A 27,987-nucleotide genomic window follows, 5' to 3' on the forward strand; every position below is an offset into this window, starting at 1 on the left:
TGAAGTCCAAAATTAGTAGTAGGAAAGAAAGATCGGAATGGAAATAAATAGAAACTAAAAAGACCATTGAAAATATCAATGAGAGTAAACTGATTTTTGAAAAGATAAATATGACAAACCTTTAGCAAGACTTTGCAAGGGAAAAAGCACACAAAATTAGAGGAGACATTATAACTAATACCACAAAAATACAAAGGATCACCTAAGTTACCAACAATTTGGAAAGCCTGTAAGACATGGATAAATACCTAGAAACATGTAAGACTGAATCATAAATAGATAATCTGAACAAACTGATTATTCAGGAGATTGAATTGGCAATCAAAAACCTCCCAACAGGGGAGCCTGGGTGGCTCAGTTGGGTAAGCGTCCGACTTCAGCTCAGGTTATGATCTCGAGGTTGGTGAGTTCCAGCCCACGTTGGGCTCTGTGCTGACAGTTCAGAGCCTGGAGCCTGCTTCAGATATTGTGTCTCTCTCTCTCTCTGTGGCCCTCCCCTGCTCACACTCTGTCTTTTTCAAAAATTAAAAAAAAAACAAAAAACCTCCCAACAAACAAAACTCCAGGACCAGACAGCTTTACTGGTGAATTCTACCAAACATTTAAGGGAGAATTAACACTAGTCCTTATCAAACTCTTCTGAAAAATAAGAGGGACCACTTCCAAACTCATTTTACAAGGTCAGCATCACCCTAATACCAAAACCAGCAAGGACACCACACACAAAAAAACTAAAATTACAGGCCTATATCCCCAGTGAACATTGATACAAAACCTTCAACAAAATACTAGCAAGTCATATTTGACGATACATTAAAAGGATCATGTGCCATGATCATGTGGGACTTATTACAGGGATGGTTCAATATCTGTAAAACAATGTGATATATCACATTAACAAAACGAAAAATAAAAATCTTTTATAGAATTTTTATAGTAGCCAAAATATGGAAATAGCCCGTGTCCATTGATGGATGAATGACTAAAAAATTGTGGTTCACACACATATTGTGTGTAGAAAAAAATTTTGCAATGATACATGGTGATGGATATTAACTAGACCTACTGCAGTGATAATTTTGCAATATATGCAAATAATGAATTATTATGTTGTACACCTGAAACTAACGTAAGTCAATTATACCTCAATGAGAAAATTTTTCCTAGTTACATTCTCTGTTAGAAAATAAAAGTTAAATGGTATATACTGAAACTGTGTGGGGAAAAATTACAAGGCCAAACTCATTTTCAGATATCCAAGACAGATCATTTCCTAAGTAATCAGGTATTTTGTGCTATAAGCTCTCCCTTTATGTGTCTTTTATACACTAATTATGTGCATATGAACTTTTGAGTTTAATTTGCACAAAAAATGAACTGGATACTTTTTTTTTTTTTTTTTTTAGAGAGAGAATCTTAAGCAGGCTCCACACCCAGTGCAGAACACCACATGGGACTCAATCTCACCACCATGAGATCATGAGCTGAAAGAGTCAGATGCTTAACAGACTGAGCCACCCTGGTGCCCCAGAACTGGATACATTTTTAAGTTGTGAATATGAGTTTATATAATACAAGTATTTTTCAAAATATTTACAAACTTCTTTAGATATGGAGCTTGGTTTAGGATGCATTTGGAGCTCCTAAATAAAATCCTATAAATACACTCCTTTTAAAATAGATGGCATTTGAAATAGATGGCAAATATATATATAGTATTCTTTTAAAGTTAGGCTAAAATATTAAGGGAACCTGCAATCCTTTCATGTGCATATGAGATGATAAAAGAAAGATTTGGAAGCGGTGTAAGTTTTTTTTACTTACAGACACTTTCAAGGCACAATTTAGTGTGCAGTAGGACTTCCAGTTTTAAGATGACAGAGGAAAGACATCTTCAGCCTCCTCTTGAAAATCAACTCTGAATAACAAGAAAAAGAAGTAAATACAAGCTTCACCTTTGATCAAACCGGGGGTTATCCTTAAGACTGAATCTCAGTATAAGATGACAAAATGTGTATGAATCCCATCAAACTTAAAGCAGAATGGCCTCCACTTATTACTTGACTGGAACTACAGAAAAGCTCTAGTTCTTGCAGATTTTCCTCTTTGCCTGGTTCCAGTTTGACCTCTTTTGGGTCCAACACATGTATCCTGGTTTTTTAGAATTTTCTCATTTCTCAGAGTAGACTTGGTTATCTATACTGAGGAGTTTCAGGAACCATGGATTAACTGACAACTTCAGCTTTTAGCAGACTTCAGCACAGTACTTTGTTCTTGTGGCCCAAGCCAATTCAGTATCATCAGGCTTACCTCACAATAGCATCTCATGAGCTCATCAGTCCTACTAGTCACCCCTATGTTGCAGTCCACAAAGCATGGTCTCGCTTCCTGATTTTGTGTGTGTGTACCTTTCCTAGTTAGCCCAGAACATTTTGTATACATAAGTTCTGGAGACCTACTTTACTGCATACCATCTATAGCAAACAGTAGTGATCTTATACTTAAAATTTGCCAAGACAGTAGATCTTCTGTTACCGCGCCCCCCCCACCCCACCCCCCACACACTACAACGATGACAATGACTATTGCTGCTGCTGCTACAGAGGGAAGGAGGAAACTTTGGGAGGTGATGGATAGGTCTATGACCTTGAAGGTGGTAAAGGTGGTGATGGTTTCACATTACCAGACTTATCAAGTTGTATACATTAAATATGTAAAGCTTTTTACATGTTAGTCATCTCAATAAAGTGGTTTAAAAACTCATTGAAATAAAGAAGAAATAGGTTGAAAGAGCTGAACATGATCGCCTTTGAGCTGGGGTCAAAGAGCAACTATTTTGGTACAAGTCTTTTTTAGCAGGGATTGACTTATAAGCTTTTCTAATTATTTTACAATAATTTAAAAATTGTAAAATTAACTATAAACTAAAAACTACAATAAGTACATAGCTTTATAGAAAAGAAAGACAATTCTTGCTCAATATAAATACTGATTTAACTTGTGTTTGATCTTAAAATCTGAGACTGTAAAACAAGTACACTGAACCTGGTTAATATGAAAGCTCTAATTATTCAGCCAAGTTTCCTTCATAAAATAAGCCCCAGTCTCCAAAGATGCACAAGTATAAAGCCTCCATCTTCATTTGCTATAGCTATCAAATATTTTAAGACAAAAATCTGTGATGGAATATAACATAAGCATTTAGATTATTTGCATATATTAAAATTGTTTCATAGCCCTATTTTTTAGACTTGTTAAAGACTTTTGAATCCTACTGTGATGTATAAATGATATAGAGATAACTGTGTATTCTGATAAATTGCCAAAATATACCAGCAGTAGATAAGCATATTTGAATAGACCCTTTTCTCTTTTTTTTTAAGTTTATTTATTTTGAAGTAGAGATAGCGGTTGAGGGGCAGAGAGAGAGGAGGGAGAGAGAATCCCAAGCAGGCTCCTCGCTGCCAGCACAGTGCCCAGCATGGGACTCGAACCCACAAACTGCGAGATCATGACCTGAGTTCAAGAGTCAGACGCTTAACCAACTGGCCCTCCCAGGTGCCCCTAGACCCTTTTCTAATAAACATATTAATTGCTGGGTGTTCCTATATGGTATATGAGTCGGTAAAGAAAATAACTCTAAATGAAGCAGGAAGTTAACAAAATCAGGTAAAGTTTATCAGTACCTGGGTTGGTTTCTATTAAAGCTACGCATTTTAAAAATTGGTTTCAGTTTTGTGTACCGTTTCAGGCTAAGATTCTTCTTTGGAATCATTTTGAAGTTTGTGTTTTAAGAACATGTGAATCTTAAAAGTGTTCTAAAATTAGAAATTAGAGCTTTTTTGCAGGTGACCAGGAGTTCAAAAGTCCAAATTTTAATGTTTAATAAAAGTCTTCAAATGAAGCACTATCTTTCAGATTCATAGAAACAGATGGCGTATTAGTTTAGAATTTTTAGTTGTGATTTGTATCAAAATTTTTAGCTTAAGAATTGGAAGGGTAAGGGTTTTTTGCATTCTGTATGAACATACCTACAGTTGGTAGGTGGATAATGTTTAAACATAGATAAATGTTTAAACAGAATTACACAAAGTACATTCATCAGTTTTATTTTTCTGTTTTCATTTTATTGTGTGCCAAATAAGCAAGTTTAAAATTAGAAGGCAAAATAAAAATTTTTTTACATCAAGTCATAAACATCAAATCAAGCTAAATTTTGCTCCAATATAGTGTATAACTTTAATGAGTAAGTCTTAAAATTCTGTGGAACATGTTCTGGAATATTACAAAAGTGTATTTTGTATACTTTATGACAAAGGAAGTAGTAATATCCACCCTCACTGAAAAAAGTCATTTAATAAGATAGAAAATAAAAGCATAATTAAGTTCAATTCATAACAACTTATGCCTGACACTATTGAATGTCTTATTTTAAACGTTTTTGAAGTATTCTATTGGTAGAAATTACAGATGGTTCTATTAAAAATAATTATTGTGTCATTGTAACTCAATTCTTCATTCCTTCCATAATATTTAGAGGATATAAAACATTGTCATTTTATTTTTAAAGTTTATTTGGAGAAAGAGAGAGCACGAGTGAGGGAGGGACAAGAAAGAGGGAGAGAATTCCAAGAAGGCTCTGTGCTGACAGCATAGAGCCTGACGTGGGGCCCAATCCCATGAACCATGAGATCATGACTTCAGCCGAAATCAAGAGTTGGCCTCTTAACCGACTGAGCCATCCAGGAGCCCCTAAAACTTACTGTTATTTTAATTTCAATTAATTTTTTAGAGAAAATTAGTTTATAGCTATTTATCTCTAAAGTTCTATTTGTTACCTATGTCACTGGTTTCATTTAAATCCTCTATTGTTTCTAACGTTTCTTTAAAAAAACCTAAAGTTTTTGAAACAAATTACTAACTGCATTTATCAATAAAAATAGAAAAACATGCAAGTTTTAGAACTCTAGTATTCCTTTTATTTCCAATCCCAGTGAAATGGAAATAACAGTAGGCTGAAATGAAAAGATGAATTTTCTTTTACCTTTTAAGAAGAATAACGTAGCAGTGACTAGTCTAATAAGCAATAAAATAGTGTGTTTGACTCATTTTGCAATCATTAGACGTGAAAACTTTTAGAAAAAGAGCCATTTAGTATTATTTTATGTTAGATACATGTCCATAACTATGTGTCTAAAGCCTTCATCATCAACACCACACTCATCACCGAGCATTTATTTAAATAGCTACTGCATAGAAGGTAAAATTCAAGGACACGGACTAGCGAGTACATTCTCTTCTATATAGGGAGTGACATTTGAGCTGAAGGTGGCAGAAAATAATGTAATGTTTTACGTTTCTAAGAGCTTTATATAAGAAGAGATAGGTAAAAAGTACTAGAATTAAAGGTTGTGACTGAGATTTGATTCTTTGTATGTATGTTAAACAATTATTTTGCATTAGTTAGATACAGCCCCCACAACAAGACCTTATCTTCAACTTTTCAGGATAGTACACGATTAAAGGTGAAAAGTTGCAGGCTTATCAGAAAGGACATTTATGTTCTCTTTAACACCATTTGTCCTCAGAGTTGTTGGTGTAAAACTTGTTACTCCTCTGGGGTTTTCATAAATCTAAAGCATATTTATTAAGTTTGCCACAGGATTACTTTCATCAGTAAGATGCTATAATGCCATGTAAATGAACTATCTGGAGTTCTTGTGAAGCTATATTAGAATTAGTTTACAGAAATATCAAGTATTTGAAAATAGGGCAGAATATATGCTAAATGCAGGGCTCCCTAAAATGTTTCAATAGAATGCTAATTCTGAGTGATTCTAATAGTGCTGTGTATTTCTTAAAACCCCTGTGGTAAACTTAATTTGGGAAATGCTGGGTTCAAGACTATAGTATTCCTCAGATTCTGCATTGCAGACTCGCAAGAAGGGCCCTTTCCAACGTGCTTTATTTTAAAATTTATACTAAATTCATTTAACCAGTGAACTTTATTATTATTATTATTATTATTATTTTATTATTTTGAGCAATACCCCTAAGGAATTGGAGTTCTATGGAGAATATTCTGGATTACACTGGCATCAAAATTAAATACGAAGCTCTGGAATTAGACAAACCACCAAGGCACTTTACCTCTGAGCCCTGGGTTTTCACTGATACATTAAGAATAATTGCTACTAGAGATTGCTAGTTCATGTAAAGAATATAGCTTATTATAAGCACAAAGAATATATCTTATTATAAGCACAAATAAAAAATTCTTACATATCAAAACAACATTAATTAGAGGAGCAGAATCCACAAACATAGCCACTGTAATTTCTCAGAAAGTACAAAGCCTAGAAAAACTGAGCAGTATGTCACCAAAGATAACTATGAAGCAACAGAAAAAAATTTGAACTATTTTATATTAAAATATAAAGTTTACTTTGATTTATGATTCATAATTCAATCCATAATTAGTTCACTATTAATTTTCACATAATCTTCTTTAATCTTCATAAAAACGGCTGATACTATGTCTATTTTTACATTTAATTTTATAGATGACAAAACTAAAATAACCTTCCCAAGCTCTAACTAGTCTGTGGAGCCAGTATTGAAACTGATCGGAAAGAACGAAAGGAAAGGAAAAGGAAAGAAAGGGAGGGAGGGGGAGAGGAAGGGGGAAAGGGAAAGAAAAGAGAAAAGAAAGGAAAGAAAGAAAAAGGAAAGAAAGAAGGGGTGACTGGGTGGCTCAGTCAATTAAGTGTCTGACTTCAGCTCAGGTAATGATCTGGTGGCTCATGAGTTCCAGCCCCCTGTCTGGCTCTGTACTGACAGCTCAGAGCCTAGAGCCTGCTTCAGATTTTGTGTCTCCCTCTCTCTAAGCCCCTCCCCCTTTTCTCTCTCTCTCAAAAATAAACATTAAAAAAAACTGATCTAACTCCAGTTAGAGAAAGTGTGAGCAGGGGAGGGGCAAAGGAAGAGGAGAGAGTGAGGATCCAAAGTAGGCTTTGCACTGCCAGCGAGGAGCTCAATATGGGGCTCGAACTCACAAACCACAAGATCATTACCTGAGTTGAAGTGGGATGCTTAACTGACTGAGCCACCCAGGCACCCCCATACTCCATTTTTAAAATTAATATATGTATATTGTTAAAAACTTGAATATAAAAAGATGAAAAGTCACATCTACCTCTCCCCCATCCTCTGGTTCCTGCTTTCAGATGCCCCACATTTTCATTAGATTAGGTGTTTTTTCAGCCCCTTTACACAGATTCAAGCACATACAAATATATGTTCTTAGTTTCTCCTGTAAGTGTAAAGTTCTAGGACATCAAAAGCATGATTCATTAAAAAAAATTCACATATTTTAAAACTTCTGTGCTATGAAAGACCTTGTTAAGAGGATGAAAAACAAGCTACAGACTATATCTAAAATAAGGAACCACATCTAAAAAAAGAATTATAAAATATGCAAAAGATATAAACAGATTTTTCACCATACAGAAGATGCAAATGGCAAATAAGCACATGAAACTACATTCAACAGCATTAACCATTAGAAAAGTGCCAATTAAACCCACAATGAGAGATCATTATACGCCTACTACAACAGCTAAAATGAAAACTAGTGATAATGCCAATTACTAGTCTGGGAGGATATGAAGAAACTGGGTCTCATTTGCTGGTTGAACATGTAAAAATGGTTCAGGCACTCTGGAAGATAGTGTAGCAGTTTCTTGTAAAACTAAACATGCACTTAAGATATGACCCACCAGTTCCGCTTTTGGGCATTTATCCTAGAGAAATGAAAACTTATGTTCACACAAAACCTGTATACAAATATTCATAGTAACTTTAATTACAATAGCAAAATACTGGAAGCAACTTAAATCTTCAAACCCAGTCTCCTACATGTGTGTGAAAAGTTCTCAGTCTTTGTGCCAGTATTTATGCAGTTAGCTGCAGAATTATGTAACCTGTCTCCAAGATGGCAGCCATAATCCCTCCTTATCCCACATTCAATTGAACAAACTTGTACATCCAAACAATGCTACACTACAATAAAAGGAATGAACTGTTGATATAAGCAACAGCCAGGATAGACAAGGATCTTATGCTTAGTGAAAAAAGTATGTAATCTTGAAAGATTACATACTGTAAGATTTCATTTATATAACATTCTCAAATGAGAAAAGTATATAGATAGAGAACAAATTAGTGGTTGGCAAAGGACAGAGACTAGAGTTGATGGTGTGACTGGGAGAGGATGAACACAGATACAATGAGACAGCCTGAAGGAGTTCTTTTGTGGTGCTAGAATAGTTCTGTATCTTGATTGTGGTGGTTGTTACACAAATCTATACATGGTATAACATTGCATAGAACTGTATGCACACACAAATAAAGGTTTAAAAATGATGTAAAGGTCTTGGGGTGCCTGGGTGGCTCAGTTGGTTGAGCGTCCGACTTCGGCTCAGGTCATGATCTCACGGTCCGTGAGTTTGAACCCCGCGTCGGGCTCTGTGCTGACAGCTCAGAGCCTGGAGCCTGTTTCGGATTCTGTGTCTCCCTCTCTCTCTGCCCCTCCCCTGTTCATGCTCTGTCTCTCTCTGTCTCAAAAATAAATAAACGTTAAAAAAAATTAAAAAAATAAAAATGATGTAAAGGTCTTTAGTTAGCAATATACTAATGTCAATTTCCTGGTTTTGATAGTGTGCTAGATCACTATATATTGTCCAATAAGCCGTAGCCATGTATTTTTTAATTTTTTTAATGTTTATTTTTGAGAGAGAGAGAGAGAGTGAGCCAAGAAGGGGCAGAGAGAGAGAGAGAGAGAGAGAGACAGAATCTGAAGCAGGCTCCAGGCTCTAGCTGTCAGCACAGAACCCGACGTGGGGCTCGAACCCACGAACCACGAGGTCATGCCCTGAGCCGAAGTCTGGCGCTTAACCAACTAAGCCACCAAGGCACCCCTAGCTATATATTTGATACCACCATTTTAGGAAGTTGGTTGAGCCTACATGGGACTCTGTACCATTTTTGCAACTTGCTGTCAGCCTATAATTATTTCAAAATGCAAGTTAAAAAAAAAAGTGCACGCAGGATAGGAGGGATTATCTTCACCATCTTGGAGAAAAGTTGCACAATCCTCCAGCTAAGTGAGTAAATAGTGACACAGAAACTGAGAACTTGGGATCTAGGAGTCAGCAAACAAAAGTCATGATCCCAGATGATCTTCCCCTATTTGGTTAAGAGGACAGGAGGCAAGAGCTATGGGTTGGTGAGAACCATCAGGGCTCAATTTCCATTAACTCAGGCTCAGGATGTAGTGCTTGTCTCTGAGGGTAAAGAGTCTACTAGACAGGGCAACTAACTGCCAAAAAATAGAGGGAAACTTGGGCAGAGACACAATCTTGAAAATGAGGCCAAACTGGAGAAGGGAATGGGCAAAGTGGGGTTTAGACAAACCTTGGGAGTTTTGGCAACGGGGGAATCTGAGCCAGTGGGTCTTGTGCTGGCGGTATGACTCATCACCAAATCCAACAGTGTTGGATTCAGAGGCAGGTAAAGTGCACAGACTGTTGAAAGACTTCTGGAACTAGGACAGGCCTGAGCTCTCAAGGGACATCATGGTGAGGAGCTAGAGAATGTAGACAGTGGAAATCAAGCAAAGGTCAAAGCATAAAGAGAAAATAGGCACTTTCCTCTTCCAAGGAATTCTACATTTGACCTCCTTTCCTTTACCATTGCATTTCTTGCACATGGTTTTAATTAGGAAATGACTGCAAAGTACTATACTTCTTTTTATAGAACTAGAACACTGATTAGCAAGAATTGTTAAGGTTATACTTAGATGGAATCAAACCACATATGGTGACTGAAGTCATTCTGTTTCTTTGCGGGGGTGGTGGGGTGGTTGTGGTGGTAGTTCTGAATGGCAATGTACTTTATGGACACTGTCCCTGCTTTTTTCTTTGAACAGAAGGAAGAACTTTTAAAATAACCTCAATGAAATCCCCTTTCCCCGCCCCCCAAAGCTATGTCAATACATTTAAGTATTGAGGCTTAAAATTCCCTGACTGAACAGCACTCCTATTCACTTTCCAAGATAGGCAAAAGGCAAGTTATTTTCTGTTTTTTCTTCTATCCCTACACCCCAGTATAATGGGACTACACCAATAGGCTGAGTTCTTGTTCCCATTGTGAATGGTCATGTGAGTAAATGCTGATGTCTTATTCAGAGCCCCTGCCTTTCCACCCCATTCTTGAGAAGAATGTTTTATATAGAACTACTTCCATGCTCTTTATGCCCGTATACAGATGTAACTTAATCCTATTTTAATGTTAGAAATGTTGGGTACCGGGCACACACTTCAAATGCTTTCTTAGGACCTAATTTGGTTTCTAAAGGTATTAAGGATGCCTGGATCTGCACAGAACACATTTTAAAAAATCAATTCGATAGTGAATTATTTTACACTGGCTACTGAATAAGGGCTTCAAAACCTCTGATTAGTGCAGGATACTATTTAAATGCATGCTCTCAATTTAACAGAACATATGGAATAAAAAAAAACACTGAAGAAATTGTGAATAATAGTTTTGGTGATAAAATAACTTGCTTAGTAGCCCTAATGACTTAAATTTGGTATTTATTTTATACAGATTTTTCCATCAAAATATAATTCCAAGTAGTACCAAACATAACAATGGCTATATTTTAACAAAGACAGTACTGGCTCTAATGGTCAGGGCTTCAATTATCAGAAGTTTCGTACACTAACAAGAAGATGATTCTGAATTTAGCTTCACATATTGAATAAAATGTGTGGCATGAAAGCATGAAGTGATACTTCGGCAGGAAGCCAAGTACAGACTTTTAACCCCCAATGTTTGGCTGTACTCTAGCCTGCTTGTTGGCATACCATGCCCTTCCCTGCCTACGATTGCTATCTCCCAATGAGAATCTGGTTGACACCTGATCCTTATCTCAGTGGGTTGCCATCAAAGTTATTTTTTTAAAAAACACAAAGCTCTTTGAGCTTCTCTGACCTAAGTAGGAATCACCTTTCATTTTCTGTTCTAAAATAGGCTATTCGCTGCTTGGGAAAACAGAACGTGGAATTCTGGACCTATGCCCTAGGGAATAGCTCAGAGTCCCCCTTACACATTGGCAGTGGCCGTTAGGTTACCCTGATTACTCTGTAGAAAGCACAGCCCAGCCTTGACCAGGAACACTGGAAACCCTGAAGGGACAGCCAGTATTATAAACTGCTATTAGAAAAGGAATTCCTTAGAAAAGGAACATGCCTAAGAATTGTGCCTTGGTTTATGTTTGACAATTTGTCTTGGTTTCATGACTCTTGGCTCTGAAGCATCTTGTGATACTTTCAAAAAAGATTTAAGTGACTGAGTATGTATATATTGCTCTGCTAATCACTGCATGCTTTAATCAAAGAGAAAATATGGATTCTGTGTGCATTCTGAAAGTCAATAGACAATTGATCAAACTTTGTTCTGAGCACTGAGTAAAGATTTTAGTAACAAGTGGGAATGAACTGACCTTCATTAACATACCTTCACTGAGGTAACTTTTACTTTGGGCTGACTCCATCTAGAAGGTATTTATAATTAGCAGTCCAATTTGTAGGACAGAGCCAGTATAGGATATTTCGGCTTGATAATATAGCAATATCATCTGGTCGCAATAGAGGCAGATATTTTCTGTAGATGACTTTGCAATTGATCTTGTGAGTTCACAGATCTTTCATCACAAGGTAATATGATAAGTGATACAAAAGTAATTTGCATTCATCAGTATATACTGATATACACTACTTGTCCATAATGGATTGACTTTTATACTTTTGATGGCAAGTCCCACATCAAGAAATGTGTGAGGGGACTGGGTGTTTCAGCAATACTTAATATGGATGAAAAAACATGGTAGAACCTCAGGAAGGCTAAAGCTCTTAGCTGCGGTAGTGAAGATGGCAGGTGGTTTTCCTTGCATTAATTAAGGCTAGAAGTATTGATGATATGGCTTAAAAAGAGGACATTCTCACACCTGAAGTGATGTTTGACGTCAGACTTAAGGACTTCCTATGGAGAACCACTTTCTTCCCCAGTGGCTTTATGCACATTCCTTGAAATGTCGAGTGGACGCTTTCAGCTACATAAACTATTTGAGCAATGTAATGTCACAATGCATGGTGGCCACAACAAGTTTGGCCAACTGCTTTGATAGAAAAACCTGAAAATTCAAGAGATCCAGAAACCCAGATTGTTTGGACTCTAAGGTAGTGTTCAGAGGATCTACTGCCTTGGCATCCTACAAAGACTTTTTCCAGTTCTTCATGAACCATTGTTGATAAGGGCTGCTGGTATCCTGTCTGTCTGCTCAGCTTGAAAGAGGGCCATAGAAACCTCTCTCTGAGCCACACTGAAGGGAGGGAGGTTATTCAGACAAAACAAGGCTTGCCAACCCCCTTTTTTTTTTACACTTATAGACATTTATGAGCACTGCTACACATTGGACAGGATCCTAGGCATCTTTCCTGGCCCCCTTGCAATAGCATCCAATTCCTTGGCTAACTAATTCCAGATGAGGTGAAGAACTATGGTAAGCAGTAGCATCATCATCATGCAAAACCAAGACATATGGGAAAAGTTAAAGATGTGGTGTTCCTATGACTGTGTGTTTTAATCATCAGTGATGTGAGCAAGTCCCCTCTTTATGAATAGCAAAGAGCATTTGTGTTTAGCTTCAAAGTGGAACTCTTTCTGGGTTCTGCTTAAAGTTGGTTTTTAATTTTCTTAAAATAGTTTTGGAATCTACAGTTGAGATAAGGACATTAACATTCACATATTGATTTTGCCTTTAAATTGAGGAAATATTGGAAAGTTTTAAAACTTACTTTAATATTCAAGAATAGAATAGGATAGACTCAATCGGACTACATAAACTTTCCCATTGGATATTGAACCGTGTGTGTGTTGAATGTTTTCTGCTGGGTTTCTAGTTATGTAGGGCACATCAGCTTATTTACCCCGCAGCATAGTGAGCAGCAGCGTAAGCCTGTGGTTCTCTTGGATCCAGTAAAGCTGTGATTCTGTGGGAACATTTATAATATCACGTTTTCTGTCTCTCTTCTAAAGGGCGACTGAGGGAACCGATGATCCCTCTGGGCCTTTGCATGAGTCATTCAGTGCCGCTGTTTGAGAGTTATTGGCCGGCATCAGTCACCTCCTCCCTCTCCTTCCGCCATCCTGGGGAGCTCATCTTTATCACTTCCATGCATCCCTTTTACTGTTGTGAAATTATTAAAAGAGAGAGGTAGGGGTGTGTGTGTGTGTGTGTGTGTGTGTGTGTGCACAAGCATGCGCATGGGAGAGGAAGGTAGAAGAATGGGTGATTTGTAGGTTTCAAATTCTCTTCCATTTTATGGTGCGGAGTTGCATGCTATTTCCAAGACAGACATCGTATGAGAAACAGATTTCATTAGAGAGTCTGAAATGACAGGAATGGTTTAAATTTAGCACTGGGGAGGGAATGCTGCCTCTAGGTAATGTACATCTAAAATGATTCCAAATGTTTTATCCGATGCCAGCTGTGCAGCCTTCTGGATAAACCATTTCACGTCATATACTTCACAGCATTTAGGGCAGATGTATCGCTCAGCCACAAAGATCCTTAACTGAAAGCAAGTGGCCGCTGTGGCGCTGCCACCTCAAAAACAGCTGTCCCCTCACTGCCACCCTTCACGTTTTCAGTGCCAGCACCTCATCCCACCAGCCTCAGTGACTGGGCTCAATGTGAGGCAGACCAATAAATTCTGCCCGCTGAGACTGGGTTTCCCTGGGTACACTAGCCATTCACTCCTATTTATTTTCCTTGGGACCCAGTGAATCATCTTTTGTACCGTCTTATGTGGTGTGACTCATTTCAGGCTATTTTCTGCCCAGCCTCAGCCGAGAGGCTCATTTCTGGAGAGGGCCCTTTCTCATCTGTTTAATGTCATGAATCACAACACTGCGCTTCATAGAAACTCCACGGTCACTTTACCAGAGATTAGTATAAACAATAAGAGCAGCCTAGCAAAGAGGTCGCCTTCGTGTGGGTGAAGCCCAGGCCTCTCCCGGGGTTATTTTAAGACCACAATTTGCATATCGCTTGACAGCTATGATAATGTTGGCCTTTGCAATTTTGTTCCCTTTGCTTTTATCAGGAGGCATATATGTATCAAATGCACTGTTGAAACCAATATCTGCTTCGTTTTCAGCACAAAAGTGGCTGGTGGTCATTCCCACTTCCTAGTGGCCTCCCCTCCTGTCCCTTCTTCCATTTTCCTTTTCTCCATGTACATTTTGGAGCAAAAATAAAAAAAATTATTTCTCCTTCCGTGCCCTAATATATGGCAAAACAGTTTTTCCAGAGGAAGCGTTACTAGTTTAATCAGAAAAATAAGAGTCTGTCCGGTATACTTATAACTGATCAACTTTATGTTTTATGGAGATTGGAGAACTTTTGGTGTGTCTCTTAATATTACAGAAGCTAAGAATAATCAGTGCTTCCACTTAAGGACGAGGGGGAAGGTGCAGAATGTCTGGTGTCTGGTTCAGGTGCTCGGGGCTCCCTTGGCCGCCTTTACTCAGTGGAGACTCCTGATAGCGGGGCTGGGTGTGGCCCTGGGGCAAATGTTGAATCTTCTCAGCAGAACAAAGGAAATCTTTTCCCCATTGTTTTATTTAATTGCTTTCATTTTTTAGGGCACATTTTAGACTTATACAAGGGTAAGACTCAGCTTTTCCAGGATTAGGAAACAGATTGTAAAATATTTTGCTGGGTCAGGACACAAAATACCTCACCCTGAGACCAGCGCAGAGTCTTACTCAAGTCTCCAATGCCTCGAAAGTTTAGGTTCTGAAGGAAATGTGACAGGAAACGGTTGCATCCATGCCAAACAGTTAGTTACCTAGTGAGCAAAGAGGTCCTATGTAATCTATGCAGTGTTCCTGAGGAATGCAGAGTGCTGCTAACGGTGTCCCCACTGATGGAGCCACCCCTGGCTGAGAGGCGCAGGGCCGCTCCCACAGCTGCAGCCCAGAGAGCGTAAGGCACGGCATGCTTCTGCTATGTGTTTTAAATTAGCTTAGTCAAGCTATAAATATTTTTGGTAATTTCTAAAAAAACTGAAATGTTTCTGTCTAAGCCAGAAGACTGGGTTGTGCAACACAAATTAACTTCTTATGGAGGTGGGGTCTGGAAAACAGAAGGGAAGTGTGCTTCTAACCATGGCTGCTGCAGTGGGGTTGCAGATAATTGGTCAAATTTGCTCTGAGAATTTCTCTGTTACCTCAGGCATGAAATTCGGATTCCTGCACATGGGCTCTACTAACCTCCGCTAAATGCCGACACCAGTCTCATGTGTATGTTCCCATCTCTTGATGCATACTTCCTCACGAGCTGCCTCTAAACTGGTTTTACCCCATTTTCCCTAATCAGAATAATTTCTGTCTTCCTTTCCGCCATGCCTGGTATCTCTGTTTCTCCCGTCAATACCAAGGCAGACCCTCCCATCCCAAGAACTTTTTCTGAAGAAATTGAATTGAAACAATTTTTAATCACTTATGATCACCTCTTCTCTTTGTATTCCATAAGCAACACTGGTTATATATACAGCAGACTCTGGCATTCACTGGAGATCCATTCCTTGAAACAGGAAAATGATCCAAATATCATACTATATTAGAATGATGATAATGTTTGAGAGGGTGGACACGAGATGACAGACACACAGCTTTTTTTCTTCTCCTCTCTCTTCCTCTTTTCCTTCCCTCCTTCTTGCTTTATAACTTGAAAGAGACAAGGAAATACTAGGTTCAGCTGGAGCTCTTGAGCTGGACACACCTGGAAACTCTGGGCTGAACGGGGTGATGCTGACATTTTTCAGACTTTGGAACCAGTCTGGATGCCTTAACTGGAGCTCTGGTCAACCAGAATGTGGCGGGCGCCCTGGTAACATTACCTATTGTCATTTCCCATTTTCCTGGTCAAGGAAACTAAATGTCAGCAAGGCAGATAACACCTAATTATTACTGTAATATACAGAGAGCAGTGCTGGCACTAGGGTGCCTGAGGAAGATACAAAAAGGAAAGACTTAAAAGAAACTTACAAAATGCACAATACTCCAGATCACCAAATCTGTATCATCTGTTGAGTTGTGTCTTAAGTGATGATGGGTACCACCCAACTACAGTTACACACAATACTCTTTTGGTCCTAATGACTGGAAGAGGCACAGAGTAGTGGGAACTGGATCATAGAGGTGGGGCTGGACATGAAGTTCAGATATAATAAGGTGGTGAAATGCAGAGCTTAGTGATGGCTGGCAGGGGAAGGGAAGGCCTGGTCTCTGATGACATTCAGGCTTTACCCTCGGGAGACAGGGTGGATGGGGGTGTCATCCCAGTGAAAGAGGAATAGGTCATTCTAAGTGCAGCAATGGAACTTGTGATGTCTGCAATTCACTTGGACTACTGAAGACACTGCAAAGTCAACATGGCTAAATTAGAACTCTTCATTTTCAATCCTCATCCCCAATCCTATTTCTTAACCGTTTTTCTAAGTCAGTAGCATCCAACATCCATTCAGTTACTCAAAAGAAAAAACTTCAGAGAACTTCTTGTGTTTTTTTGTTTTTGTTTTTCTGCTGTTACCCCAACTGTCAATCTACTTCCAAAATAACCCAAAGACATTCCTTTTCTGTATCTCCACACAAAATAAAAGATGAACTCTACTCATGTTTTAATGGAATAATCACAGTTCTTTTCTCCTTTTAAAACAAAAATAGGAAACTAACATCAAAGTGTGGATTATGAGGCCTTGGGGCTCCCGGCACATCACAATATCTGGTACCCTCTTCTTTTCCAATTCCACACCCTTCTACAGTCACCAGTGGCCTATATTATGTACGTGAGATCTCTCCTTGGCAGGGAAAAAGAAGACAAAATGATATCATGTAACTTTGGACAGGGTATAATTTTTTCCCATCTAGTGTGGTTTATGTCTACATTTTATGAGCTTCTCTCCTTCTCTCTTTTCCTCTCTCCACTCCCATTTCCCCTCAGCCCAAATTCTTCCCATGAATCCCTCTTTAGCCATCAATAAGGAGACCCTCAATGTGCAAATCCTATGGCACCTCTATTTGCCATAGGAGGATATCCATCTGGGGATAGTTCTGCCAGAAAGACAAGAAAGACTGAATAAATCTCCCAACTCAGAATTCAGCATAGAGACAACACATAGGGTCAGAGCCATTTTTTTCTTATTCCTTTCTTGACTATAAAATTTTGTTAAGATTTTGTTTACTTCAAAGTATCTATAAACTCTCTGGATAAGAACTCAAAACACATTTCATCTGTTTAGTTGTAATTTCAATTCTAATTAATATAAAGATTGTTTTCTAAGGTGACCCTACCTCAAATACAGTAAGCCAAAATGATTTCTAGTCAGTCATGTGATTAATTTTTCACCAAGTAGTTTAGCAATCAAGAAGTTTTAAGTAATATGACTGTAAATTACTCTGTTTCTGAACAGTCCAAGATGTCTCAAGGGATTTCTGAATTTATGTACATATTTCTTAAAAGGCAAATATGTGAAGTATTAAAACATAATGCAGCTTTACAAAATTAACCTAGTTTCCATGTAAATGCCCAGGATTCAACTCTTGTTCTTTTTTTTTTTTTTAATTTTTTTTTAACGTTTATTTATTTTTGAGACAGGGAGAGACCGAGCATGAACGGGGGAGGGTCAGAGAGAGAGGGAGACACAGAATCTGAAACAGGCTCCAGGCTCTGAGCTGTCAGCACAGAGCCCGACGCGGGGCTCGAACTCTCGGACTGCGAGATCATGACCTGAGCCAAAGCCGGACGCTTAACCGACTGAGCCACCCAGGTGCCCCTCAACTCTTGTTCTTTATTCACTCCATTAATACATTCATACTTCCATTCTTTCTGAGTTCAAGATAATTTGAAGACACTTGTTCTGTATTTATTTAAGTCTAAATTTAAGAACTATAATTTCTGATGTATACTTTTTGAGAAAATTTATATTTAAAAAAATCTATTCATCTCCTTATAGGCAATTATTTCTTGGAGTCACTATTAATGCTTATACACAAAAAGATTCTAATTTTAGTTATAAAACTTATTCAGCCAAAAATTCTTTCTAGGATGCAAAGAAAGAGAAAGGTCTACATGATAGAAGCACAAACCTTCCTAAATCCAGTCATTCATATCACTTACTATAGATAGCAACAAAAACTGGTAAAATTAAGCTCCAGACCTATATCCAAAAGCCATTTGGTCCAATCTTACTCTCACATCTCAAACAAAACATAACCAAATAGAATTAAATCCTATTTCTTTCCAAGCCTCTCCAATTGATACATTGTTATAAAAATCAAGGCACAATAATAGAGAATCAGCAGCCCCTTCAGGATAGAGGTTTCAAATATGTAGAATATGAAAATTTTGTACAGGAAAGTTGCAAGGCTATACAAAGAACTAAGAATAAGGGACATATATCTTAATGTAATTGGCCTAAGTTCAACATAGATGGAGAAGAAATGGATTAATAAGCTTATAGAGGCCTTTTGCATACCTCTCTCACATTGTAACTGATTCAGGAAACTTGGATTTAAGCCATCCTGTACATGGCATTACCCTATGGAAAAGAATCAGATCTGAAGTAGGTCTGTGAAAAATTTGGGCAAATGCAGGGTTTCATTTTGGGAGAATCTCTTTTTTTTTTTTTTTTTTTTTTTTTTTTTTTGAGAGAGAGAGAAAGAGAGAGAGAGAGAGAGCAAGCGAGCATGAGCATGAATGGAAGCAGGGAGGGAAAGGTAGAAGGAGATTGGGGCTTGATCCCATGACTGTGAGATCATGACCTGAGTCAAAATCAAGAGTCAGATGCTTAACCAACAGAGCCACCCAGGCACCCCACATTTTGGGGGATCTTTTAAGAAAGAATGTTTCTTCTCTTTCTGAGAGCATTGAGAAACCTACTATGAAACAATCCTGTTTCTCATTTCGGACAGCATGATTTGTGGATGTAAAGTCTGGAACTGCCATAGCTATTTTGTCAACATAAGGGACACACTGGCTTGAGGATAAAGCTAATAACATGGAAGGCAGGACAGAGAATTAGAAAGAAACTGGTTCGCTGATGACATCATTGAACCATGAAGCCTACCTTGCCTCTGGACTTTTCAGTCATGTCAGCCAATGAGTCCCTCCCCCCTTTATTACTTAGGACAGTTTGATTTTTGGTTATTTGCAGTTTGAGTCCTAACTTGTGACTCCTGAGTCATTAGCACATAACTAGTATGTAAGCCCAGGTAGAAAATGTAGAGAGGAAAGACTGAATCCTGGGGCATTCAAACCTTAGAGATTGGGCCAAGAAGAGGAACATAAAAGGGAGAGGAGAAACTGACAGAAGGTAGAAAGAGAATGACTAAAGTGTGGGGTCACTGACAAAAGAAAAAGAAAGCAAAGTGCTTGACGGATGAGGGAGTGGTTACCCCTTTGAGAGTTCCTGGGAGTCCAGGTAACATGAGGGCAGATATGTGACCCTTGGAAATGGCACCACACAGCTTGTCAGTGGCCCTAGCAAGATCAGCCAGTGGAGGGGAGGGAGAAAGACAGAATAGACCAGAGGAAAAGGGAGTGAGGGTGTGAAGATGGTGAAAGGATTCATGTTTCAAGTTTTGCTGTGAAGAGGAGAACAGGGAGTCAGAAACGGGGTGCTGTGGGATTAGGAGAGTTTGTCTTAGTTGCCACTGCCATTCATTTTTTGAGCTTGAAAACCATGAGCTGGTCCATGTTTGGATGGAACCATTCAGAGAAGAATACATAGAGGCTGCAGGAAAGAAGAAAAATGGCAAAAGCAATTCCTTGTACAGGTGAAGGCACTGGGTGCCAGAGAGTGAGGGGAGATGCTTCATAGGGGCAGCAACATTCCTTTTCTTGTCAAAGGGGAGAGCACAGTACATAAGCACGGATAAAAGCAGATGTGGGGATTTGTGATTAGAAGATGGAGAAGCCCCTGTTCGATTTTCTGAGCTGAGTATTAAGTGAGCATCAGAGCATCATCTGTCAGGACACAGGGAAAGAGTGTGGCCAAACATGTGGTCATTACTTCTCAGCAGGCAGAAATTTTTTTAGGCTCTTGGGAAATGACCTTTTATAGTCTGGAAGTTGCAAAAACTCTTCATAGTGAATTTTTTATCTGTTAAGTTAAAGGGATGCTTTATAACTGTTTTGTAAGTTTGTTGTGCATAAATGGGGTTGGAGGTGATGATGGAGGTAGGCATTTCTTTTACTATCAGTTTAAGGTTTAGGCAACTATATTCAGATTCTCTTAAAGCTGGTTTTATAAAAAGGAAATTTAAAACTTGCCATTCAAAATATTTACAAGCCAATGACATATATACTATTTCCCCTCCAACATGGAGTACCTATTTGCTATAGTCACATTAGCTTGTATTTGTGCTCTTTGTTGACACAGCCCTGGCCTTTTCTTTTTTCTTTAAATTTCCTCTAGTTCTCTGGTGCTGTGAAAAGTTGGAAATGAAATTTATAACACTTATCCAAAGCTATAACTAAAATGCATATTCTTAATAGCCTAGATGAAGAAGAAAGTGTCATATTCCATTCTTCTGGTCAGTTTTATAATAAGATCAATTTGAAACACTGATGTTTCAAGGTGATTAGCTATGATTTCTAGTTATAAGTTAGTGAGAGGTTCTTACTACATCTTTATTATAGGTTTTAGCTAACAAAATAATGTAAGCTAATTTGACTATTATAAAGACCATGTAGAGGAGGAAAGAGCATGGATTATTGTTTTGTGAACACTCTGCTGCTGGGTTTGTCTTCTTTTAGGCAGTGTAACATGACTTGTTTTGCATAAAGCCACTTAAGGGACTTGAAATACAACATCTTTTGTATGTAGCCTCTCTAGCTGCATTATTTCCGAAGAGCCAGCACATGGATCACATCCACCTCCAGATTTCTACTTCTGATGACACATGGCTGAGAACAAGGACGAGTTTCATTCAGGCAAAGTCAAATCCAGGTCAGTCTCACTGTCTATGACTCAAAGACATTTGGGGCAGAGATGAAAATGCAAGTGTTACTAGTTAAGTTGTTCAAAACTTATGGCCCAGGAGAGGGTAAACCCACACATATCACAAAACGCAGTCACTGGGTCAGTTCCAGGCTTTTGGAAAGGGCATCAGTTAAAACCACCATAAGGTATTTTGTTAGATTCGATCATGGACTCTTTAGCTGTCAGTGTATAACTATTTGAATTTAAAACTACAGAGATTTTATATAATTGATACATAACTAGCCAATCAGGCATATATATGAGTACATATATACATGTGTGAGTTTTAACTTAGACATATAAGTGCCTAAGTTGTGTGCGTGTATATTAAAAGTTCCTTTAATGAAGGGGCTTTAGTGGATGGTAGGGCAGTGACAGGTGAGAGTCCAATTAAACTGAAGGAGTGAAATTTTGGATAATTATACCATTTTCTCTTGTTTCTAGTGTTTCTTAAATTGAAAGAAAAGCATAAACAGATTTAGAATACAATCCAAGATTTGTACGTGAATTTTTGCACTGCCCTGTGGTTCTGATTCTTCCTCTGTCATATGTAATACAGGCTCCCCGAAACCCAGAGTGATTTTCAAGTCCTGTGTTCCTAGTGTGGAGTTTTCAAACCATATTCCACACAAAACCAGTATTACCACATGTTCCCTGTAGGGGGATTATATATCTTCTTCCTACTGATATCACGTGACTTGCTTCAGCCAATGAAATGGCACAGGAGTGCCGTGTGCCACTCACAGAAAAAGCCCAAGACCTTCATGAGGTTCTGCAGTTTTCCTTTTATCTCCTCCATGAGACCTACAATAGCCCGAGTGGGAGTTGCTCTTTTAGCCTTGATCCAAGAGTAAAGATGTTGAAAAGAGCTACAGCCACCAAGCAGCTGTCATGTAAAGTGAGTAAGAAATAAAGCACGCTGTTGCAAACCACTGAATTTTGTTACTGCAGCATTCCAACCCATCCCTCCTGATGCATTACCAGCATCAAAAGGTTATTGAAGAAATTCTGGAAATGAGGCATATGCTATCCCACTCAAAATAATGCACATTGGCATTTTAAAGCATGTAAAAATAAATCCTTCAGGAAAGAACCCAGTTTACTACTGTGATCTAGCGTTTTCCCAATTATCTTGATTAAAGAATTTTTTTTAATGTTTATTTATTGATTTTGAGAGAGAGAGAGAGAGAGAGAGAGAGAGAGAGCATGCACACATGTGTGAGCAGAGGAGGGGGAGGAGGAGGAGGAAAGAGAAAAAATCCCAAGCAGGCTCTGCACTGTCAGCGCAGAGCTGGATGAAGGACTTGATCTCATGAGCCATGAGATCCTGACCTCATCCAAAACCAAGAGACAAATGCTTAACCAATGAGCCACCCAGGCACCCCAAGAATTATTTTTTATATAATACGTAATAGCCTTTCTCCAAACACAATTTTAAGAAGAGCTGCCCTAATGCATTTTTTTGTTACTGAAAGAGATTGATTCAAGGAGCCGGTGGCTCTTGTGAACGTCTGCAAACTATTAATTACTAGCTTTATTCCTTTGTTCATTCATTCATTAAATAATGAAAAAATATATCAGGTCTCCAACTGCTATCTTGTGGATGTGCAAGAAATATCACTGTCATTAACGTACATAACTCGATTTAATTTCTGACTGCATGTCTAAGCTTTGACACAGTACCTAGTTTCTAGAGTATGATCACTACTGGTCACTTCTCAGGTGTCCACTGTCTAGTTCCACATAGTGGCTTCAGGACTGGGGAGAAGATATTGTCATACTAGTTTCACAACCAAGCCTAGAACACGTGAGAACCTTTGCAGGGCTTCCTATGATCCTGTGTTCTTGGCCACATCACCCAGCCAGTCCCTTCATAGCCTTAACGGTGCTGCCAAGCATCAGGGTCCAGTTCTTTGCTCTGGGACTGCAGTAGGCAGAATTCTATGATGGCCTCCAAGATTCCTGGTCCTAGGAATACACATACCTCTTCTTATTCAGAAAACAATAATCTAGGGGACTGGTGTGAATGGATTTTTCAGGTGTAACTCAAGTCCCAAATCAGTTCGCCTTAAATTAGAGAGAATATTCAGGTGGGCCTGACCTAATAATGTAAGCCCTTTAAGAGCAGAGTCTTTTTTCCTGCTGGTTGCAGGACAGGAAATCAAAGATTCAAAGCATGAGAAGGATTCAACACACCATCACAGGCTTGAAGGTAAAATGGAGAGTGACCCTGACTGACAGCCGCTGGGAAACATGGGCCTCAGCCCTAAGACCACAAGACACTGGGTTCTGCCAACCTGGAAGTGATTTCTCCCAGAGTCTCCAGACAAGGCTCGGCCTCGCTGACACCTCAGTTTCAGCCTGTGATATTCTAGCACACACTGTACTGGACCTACAGAACCGTGAGCTGTAGGACCATAGAAGGCACGGCCCCTGTGGAACTGTGAGCTAATAATGAATAGGGTTTTAAGCTGCTAGGTTTGTGGTAATGTATTGCGCAGCAATAGAAGATGAATACAGGCCCCGAAGGGTTTGCTCATGCTCCTCTTCTCCCATCTGGAGTCTCTGTTTCCAGTTTGGAAGGAAAGTCAGAAAGTGAGAGGGAAGTCTGTGCAGCCCTTATTTCTTCAAGACACTCTCTTTATAACCTTTCATTTGTTTCAAATGCTGTCCATTTTTCTTAAAGTTTCGATGTTCAGAAAGTGAAAGCCAGAGACTTGCAGGCTGCTGCACCCCTCCCCCACTCCTCCGTCCCTCAAAACACTCAGAGCCACCACCTGCTACCCCTAGACAACAATCGGAGCCTACTACCTGGTTGAAAGTGGGGAGAGGAAAGAGAATAATACAGGGAGGGGTAAATGCTCCACAAACTGGTATCTGTACATCCTGTTCCATCCCAACAGCTTCGTCCCACAGCTGTGTGAATTTAGACATGGCAGGGGAAAGGCTCCCGGAAGGGACATCAGAGGCAGCATGTGACCGAGAGACAGTGGGGCCCTGTACACGACTGCCGGCCCTGCCCTGGCTACATTCCTTACGTGCTGCAGGATGGCACCAGATCAGCCTGTGGGAAACAGAAAGGAAATTGTTCCCCAGGCTCTGGCCAGAGGGCACGGCCCCCACAGGGAGCACTTCCCCGAGGGTGGGAACATGTGGCAGTGAGGCATATTTACATGGTAGAAATCCTAGAGTCTCTCGGGTGAAGGGAGAAACCATCTGGTGGTGCCTCCTGGTATCAGGCTCTGGACAATGTGGCCCAAGTCCTCATCGGTAATTTCGTAAGCACGTTTCTCTGGGGCCCGAAGAGGGGGAAGCTGCCGGCACGGGAACATGGGCTGTGAGGTACAGAACTTCTAAGAATCACAGGGGAAGCAACCTTCTCCTTTCTTTCCCCAGGACAGCCTCCAGGGAGAAGAGGCAAATAGAACGAGCCATTTCCATGTATCCAGTGCCCACTTTCTGCCAGGCAGTGTACCAGAGTTTCCATGCATTTTATCGTTTAGCCCTTATAACAAATCTGCAAGGTTGGTGAATCCCCGTTTTAAAGATGAGGAAGTTAAGCCACAAAGAGGTTGAAAGTCAGGGGATAGAGTTGTCAGGGTTCAGTCCAACAGACCTTGGCTCTTGTCCTTCACTCTCAAAACAGGTTGCCTGTTACATGGAGACCCCTAAACAAGATCATCTGTGGGATGAAGGTGAGAAGGAAAGATCACGTGGCTCTGGGACAACATGAACTGGCATCTAGGTAAAACTGTTTAAATTCGTTGTCAAAGAATCCAGTTTGGAAGAGGAACTGTGATCACTTTGATCTTGGCGGCTACACCCAGACACACTCCCTTTGTGTTTCCAGGTGTGGTTCTATTTGTACTCAGTATGGCGGCCTGACAGTCTTCAAATCTAGCTCACTACTGCTTTCGGTCTCTTTAACACCGTATTGTGAAGAATGACTCCCTTCTATTGATCCAATAGCATTTGATTCCAACGGCTTCTACGGTAGTTACCACATCGTATTACAGGTGTGTTGTCACCAAAGGTTCCACCCTACCACCATTACTATTGATTCTTGTTTCCTCAAGACCAAAGTAAGTCCAGCACATAGTGGGTCTTCAGTATTTGAGAGAAAAAAAACAGAAATCTTTGCCTTCTCCTGGCCACGGATATGGTGACAAATGATTTGGTTCTAGAATATGTTCTTATAAATTGGCCAAGGTCTAGTCAGCTCTGAAATCAGAAGCATCACTGACCTGCCCCTCTGGCGCTTGAGCCAAAGGATAAACACTAAGACTGTGTTGAGACGGGAGGTCCTAGTCAAGGTGAAGGACAAGGACATGGTTATCAGAGCAGGGGCTGAGGGGATACCTGGGCCCAGTGAGTTGTGGATCTGAACCACAGATAAGCAAGCTTCATTTCAAGAGGTCTCCACCAGTGAAGACAGCAGAAAATCTCAAATGCTACTGTTCTTGGCTTCCAAAGGAGCCCCTACTGAAACCATTACCCAAGAAAGTAACTGCCCTTAATCCTCTGTTCTACTAGCTGGCACTGCTGCCCTTCCTCATCTGGTCCTTTCCACCACTCTCTGCCTGAGCCCTCCTCATGCCTCCACCAGATCCAGTAGGGGCTGTTCCTGTAGAATTCTACTTGAAGCCCTCGCTGGGGCTTAGCTCTATAATTCTCACATCTGGAGATTCTCGTGTACTCCTGTTCTTCTGCTAGATGCTTCTCCTCAGCCAACCCCACCCTGCATATGCCATGTGCCTTGTGGAAGCTAAGTCTCCCCGCCCTTGCCCTCGATCCCCACACCAAGCTGTATTGGATCTGGCTTGTCACCGGCCGCTGCCGGGAGGAATCCTCCTGTTGGCTCAGAGGGATGGGAATTGTAAGATGGGGAAAGATCTTGCCACGGACTGAGGAGAGTGAGAGGGATGTGGTTCTGATAATGCTGTTTGGAACTTGTGATATGTTTTCTCAGAAGTGATGATAATGAGGTTCTAGAATGTCGTTGGTATCACACTGTTTTGGCTAGGTGATGAGTGCCACTGGCCATGGTTGGGTGGTCTGACATAGCTCTATGGGTAAATATATTCTGAGTTCCCAAGAATGTCTTGGAGATGAACTTTGATTCTACAACTGGTTAGGAACGGCCTGTTTCTCATATTTACCCCAAGGAACTTATGATTTTTCTGTGTCATGATTCTGAGGTAGTTCTGGTTTCATGATCAGTATAAATCAGGGTCAAATCTTACGCTCTTAGAAGTGAATATGCCAAGAGAATAAGTTTTCCTGAAAACACCTTCCCAGAAAGCGACACAGAAGCTGGACTCCTCATTCTGAACAAAACTCAGAACATTCTGCCCTTGGATTTGATTCCTGTTTTGAATATTCTCAAGGAAGGAAGGAAGATAGCTGGTAAAGGGGCGCCCAGCTACGGTGCCCTTGCACCCAGATCCCAGGTTTCAATGAAGTTACTTCCTCCTCAGACATCTGCCCTTTCTTTTTATGTTCTTTTCAGGATATTATTAGAAGACATGTCAAATATGATCTTAGGGACAAAGATTTTGAAAATATCTGCTTATTGAAGCTTTGGTCTTTAATTCTTCCTGGTTGTATCTAAGTTCCTGGTTGTATCTTCCTAGTTGGATCTAAGTTGTATCATTCTTTTCTGAGTGAAAGAGATGTGATCATCAGTTTCTTTAAATTGACTCAATCAACCCTGGCTGAAGAGGTTGGGTAAGTTCTGAGGAATGATAAGACCCAGTTCATATTATCTTACAACATGCTCCCCACTCTTGTCCACATCACCCCTTGAAATGCTATTAAACGAGTGGCAAACATAATCACTGTCTTTCCTCTCCTGTTCTTTGGCTTCCTCCAGCTTGCTGACATGGAAAGCAGCCTGAGCAAGTCCACAGTTTGTTGGCAGTATCCTGAAGTGAATTGGCCATGTGGTTAGCACTCTGAACTTCAGAAGGACAAGGTTTTTGAAATGCAAAGGAGCAAGAGCAGGACTGCCTGTTATTTTATCAACAAGACAGCCTTGTTTCTCTTGTATCTTTGAAATTAAAGGTGAGCTTTTCATCATCCAAGAAAACTTACAGGCAGAGAATATCTCTCCCTCTCATGTCACATGGACCCTACCTGTTTTGGAATAATGAACCTACAACACAGAGGAAATAAAAACCAAACGAAAACCACCAAGTCAAAAACCAGAGAGGCTATCTTGTGACCCTCTGCTAAGCTCTGCCCCATGCATACCCTCTTACTGGCGGGACTGGGGGTTGGAAAACTGCGGGAGAAACTCAGAAGTTGAAGTTCAAGGCTTCTACTAAGCGGCAGGCTTGTCTTTGACATTTTTATTTCCCTTGAGACGTTTCACAGCATCTCTCATTGCAAAAGCAACTCTGAATAAGAGCCAGTAATTACCACAATGGATAGTTAATATTTATTAAGTTCTTAATAAACTTTAATAGTCATTACTCATGTAAACTTATTAAAAACCCCAGCAAATTCGTGAGGAACCATTTCCTAGGGTGATTTATAAAACCACAGAGACTATCAAATTTCAACCAATCACCCTGGAAGTGAAGATAATTTAAAAATGAATAAAAATCAAAACAAATTTGGTGTCTGATTGTGACTTAAGTGAACTATTAACGTAAGTTCTTTGATGCTATTTGTTAAGCCACAGGAAAAAAACAACTTTAGGTTTTTCTTACTAACAACAAAACAACTTTGAGCAAATGTTCATGATTCTGAAAGGATTGCAAAGCCTCAATGGATCTGTGGTCTGTGATGCTTGAGTTACAAGAAC

At 39.7% G+C, this 27,987-nt stretch overlaps 1 long non-coding RNA gene across 2 annotated transcripts; it reads left to right on the plus strand.

Annotated features, from left to right (window-relative positions):
* Nucleotides 1-1,420: 1,420 nt before the first annotated feature.
* LOC109263343 (uncharacterized) lies at nt 1,421-27,671 on the plus strand. 2 transcript variants are annotated; one of them, XR_008422971.1, is made up of 4 exons: nt 1,421-2,626; nt 21,024-21,146; nt 24,826-24,874; nt 27,052-27,671. It is a non-coding gene; the product is annotated as an uncharacterized LOC109263343 (long non-coding RNA). The 2 variants fall into 2 exon arrangements; XR_002078172.2 differs by lacking the exons at nt 24,826-24,874; nt 27,052-27,671 and adding an exon at nt 21,739-22,111 and having other exon boundaries at nt 1,425-2,626.
* Nucleotides 27,672-27,987: the final 316 nt, after the last annotated feature.

Source organism: Panthera pardus, unplaced genomic scaffold (genome assembly GCF_024362965.1).
Source record: "Panthera pardus isolate Hobbes unplaced genomic scaffold, ASM2436296v1 HiC_scaffold_17, whole genome shotgun sequence".
NCBI lineage: Eukaryota > Metazoa > Chordata > Mammalia > Carnivora > Felidae > Panthera > Panthera pardus.